General features: G+C 42.1%; 1 pseudogene; it reads right to left on the reverse strand.

Annotated features, from left to right (window-relative positions):
• Window positions 1-2,416: 2,416 nt before the first annotated feature.
• On the reverse strand, window positions 2,417-3,835 carry LOC102258808 (annotated as a pseudogene).
• Window positions 3,836-4,085: the final 250 nt, after the last annotated feature.

Consider the following 4,085-nt stretch of genomic DNA (forward strand, 5'->3'; position numbering starts at 1 on the left):
GAAGAAGAAGAAGAAGAAGAAGAAGAAGAGGAAGAAATGAACAATAAAATGGCAGTAAATACATATCTATCAACAATTGAATCTAAAATACAATCAGATTGCTGGGTCATATGTTAAGTCTGTTCTTAATTTTTTGAGGAACCTTCATACAGATTTTCATTGTAGCTGTAGTAATTTACATTCCCACATTCAATGTATCAGTACTGTATTCCTTTTTCTAAAGAATATCTCCAACACTTACTTGTCTTGTTTCTAATGGCCATTCTAACAGGTGTAAAGTGGTATCTCATTTGGTTTGCATTTCCCTAATTGCTAGTGAAGTTGAACATCTCCTATTTCTTTTTTAAAAATATTCAATGGCATTTTATTTCTGAGTTTATTATTGCTTTAGTCGTGCTTGATGTGGTTAGCTGCAAGTCTAACAATCAGAAAGCGGAATTAATAGTTGAGATGTTAGAATGACCACAGAAGTATTATTAGTTCACAATTGTTTTTTTTTTCTATTCAATACTAATCATTACGAACCAGAATTGTTACAGTGTAAAAGTAATGAAAATAATGTCCATTTATCTGCTGGTCTTTGGATGCCTTCTCGGGAGAAATGTCTGGTTAGAGCTACTGACCATTTAGTAATTGGATTGTTCATTTGTTTGGTGTTGAGTTTTATTAGTTCTTTATGTATTTTGGATATTAACCCCTGTTGAAGCTGTTTGCAAATATCTTCTCATATTCTGTTGTTTGCCTTTTGTTTTGGTGGTTTCTTTTGCTGTGTGCAAGCGTTTAGTTTCATATAGTCCCATTCACTTATTTTTGCCTTTACTTTCCTTGCCTTTTGGATAGAACTCATAAAATCTTCTCTGATGCCAAGGTCCATAAGTTTAGTACCTGTGTTTTCTTCTATGTAATTTACTGTTTCAGATCTTTTATTTAGGCCTGATCCATTTTGAATTAATTTTTGTACATGGGGACAAATTGTAGTCTACTTTCATTATTTTGCATCTGGACTGCCAACTTTCTCAGCACCATTTATTGAAGAGACTTTCTTTTCTTCATTGTGTGTTTTTTGGTTTCTTTGTAAAAAAATTACTTACACAGATATAAGTGGTTTTATTTCTGGGCTCTCAATTCTGATCCACTGATCTGTATGTCTGCTTTCTGCCAAAACCATGCTGCTTTGATTATCATTGCTCTGTAGTGTTATTTGAAGTCATGCAGTGTGATAACTCTAACTTTATTGTTTTTCCTCGGGATTGCTTTGGCAATTCCTGGTCTTTTTTGGTATTTTTGCCCTGTTTCTTTTAAAATTGTCATTGGAATTTTGATGGGAATTGCTTCAGTTAGGACTTCCAGAATTATGTTCAATAATAGTGGTGAGAGTTGATATCCTTGTCCTCTTCCTGATTTTGGAGGAAATGCTTTCAGTTTTTTACCATTGAGTACAATATAGCTTAGATTTTGTCATATATGGCCTCTATTATGTTGAGGTGCTTTCCTTCTATACCATCTTATTTTAATCATAAATGGGTGTGGTATCTTACCAAATGATTTTCTACATCAAATGATAAGCTCACATGGGTTTTGTGGGGTTTTTTTGTTGTTGTTTTTTTAGTCAGCCAAAGGGTGTGTTTAATAGACTATCCAGGCAGAAGTCCCACCTGCCTGTCCCCCCACTCCCCAAATTGGGTTTGTCTGAGGTTTCATTTCACCAAGAAGCAGCAGATGAAATACCTTAAAAGATACAGCACAGTTGATGTTGAAGACTAAAGACCCTCCTCTTACTTTAAGAGTATTAGGCCTTGGATTTCCTTGCCCCATGCAATAAAGCAAGTTTTATATCCACTCCCCATATCTTTTTCTAACATTTTCTTATATAAATTATATATTTTACAAAAAAAGGTTTTTTCCTCCAAACATATAAATTTTAGTGAAACATATATCCCCACCTGTGAACTTGTTTTTTCACTAAAATAGAAATGCTCTCTGACATGAGGGTACATGTCTTTGACCACTGGAGACCACTGAAGTCTGAACTGCACTGTGGAGAAGGCACTTGTGTTTTTTCTGAGGTCTCCGGCAAGTAGCTCAGTGAGCACTCAGAATCGCTGTCCTCCAACGCCCGGGCGGAGGCCTCCAAGTGCCCAGTCATTGAGGCAGCTGGGGCAAATGGTGAGTAAACTTGATGCTAAAATTACAGAAATAAAAAAATAAAAAATAAAAATAGCACGGACCAGTTCTTAGTCTAGAATTAAACTACAAACAAAATCCAAAGTGTTCATTCATGAAGATTCAAACCTATTTCATTCTCTCATAAATTATAAAATACAAAGGTGGCTGTATTAATGACAAAACTCAAACAGCACTGAGAGGGGTTTGTCAATGGGCAGAAGTCAGTCCCTCTGGTGGGGCCCAGACTCCCAGGTAGATGGTGGCCTCCCTATTGCTGGGCCAGAAGTGCTGTCCTGTTGGTCTTCATCTTCCCAGCTGCTTGGCCAGGCGGCTATTGGTCATCCCCACGTCCTCCTCTTGTCCAGTGCTGTTCGTAATTCTCCTTGTAGCTTCCTTTTTTCTGCTTTCAGTTCATCTTCCACTGTCTCAGCATTCTCAGCAGCAGTTTTATATCTCAGCACCTGTCCCTCAAGACAGCTAATATTTAGCTCCAAGGTGGGGATATCCTGTTCTGCTTTTGAAAGCTTAAACTTGTATTTACTAATTTGTCTATTAGCATCTCTCTGCATTTCGATGAACTGCAAGCCGGAACCGTCTGCAGCTGGGCCAGGTCACCAGTAGCTGTGCTTTCGCCCCTGGAGCACTTCTGCTGCTCCTCTAACTGCAGCTTCTGTTTTCTAACCTGTGATAGTAGCTCTTCCTTCTCTCCAGCAAGCTTCCGTAGCCTTACTTCTAGAGGACCCTCTCCTGCGGACTCCAAGGCCTGAGCAGCTTCCTGAGACACCACAGTGATGGCTCCAACCACTGGTTCATGGTTGACATCACCATTGGGAGTGCCGTGGGGGAGTATAACTAAGCCATGCTTCTCAATAAGCTCATCTCTGTCGGAGGCCTTCTGTAAGTTCATCCATTGTATGCTGCAGCACACTACACATATGGTTCTGCCTTTCTAACTCCTTTGATTTTTCTTCATTTTCTCTATAAAATTCTGCCATCTGTTCCTCTTGTTCTTCAATAACATCCTTGAGGGTATCTACCTGGTAGATCAAATTGTTCTTCTCATTGTCTAACTGTGCATTAGAAACCATGGCTTTCTTGAATTTTTATTCCACTTCAGACAAAGATTCCCGCAATTCACAATTCGCATAATGAGGTATCTGGACCTATTAGCTGCTGATGTCCCCGCTCCTCCTCTGGATGAGTTTCCACTTAGAGGGGTTGTTGCTGAGGCAGGATTTCGAGATGAAGGTCTTGTGTAATGTTCAGCACACTGTTTGTCAGATTTCTCATCCAACCCTTTTTGCTGTGGTTCCATTTCTCTAGTGCATATATCTCTTGCTTCTGCCCGGGCAGCCCGTTTTGCTGCCAGCCTTGCCTCTGCCTCTCTGGCGATGTTAAGATTTCTCACCAACCCTTTTTGCTGTGGTTCCATTTCTCTAGTGCATATATCTCTTGCTTCTGCCCGGGCAGCCCGTTTTGCTGCCAGCCTTGCCTCTGCCTCTCTGGCGATGTTACTCAGAGCCTCATCTCTGCAGAAAATCGGTCTCTCACAGGTGTCCTTTTCCTTCCAGAGCCAGGAGTCCCCATCTTGTCTTGATTGTCTTTTAACTCTGAAAAATAACTCGGTCTGTTCTCAGCCCTGTCCCTGGGCGCAGGCAGAGGCTACAGTGTCACCGGGGAAGGGTTGGAGTGAGCTCCCCCGCCAGGAGCCCCCAGGAGCAAAGAGCAGGGAGCAAAGGGTGAGGGGCGAGGAGGGCTACCTCAGTCCTAGGTCCCGGGCCAGGCGGCCAGGCGGCCAGGCGGACCTGGCTGGACACGGAAGCACCAGGCGGCTGGTCAGCCAGTCACGCCCAGTCACGCCGGTGTCCCCTGGGCGCCGGGACTAAGGCAGCAGGAACCAGCCCCCGGGGGGAGCCGCA

The sequence above is a fragment of the Myotis brandtii genome, unplaced genomic scaffold (genome assembly GCF_000412655.1).
Source record: "Myotis brandtii unplaced genomic scaffold, ASM41265v1 scaffold2012, whole genome shotgun sequence".
NCBI lineage: Eukaryota > Metazoa > Chordata > Mammalia > Chiroptera > Vespertilionidae > Myotis > Myotis brandtii.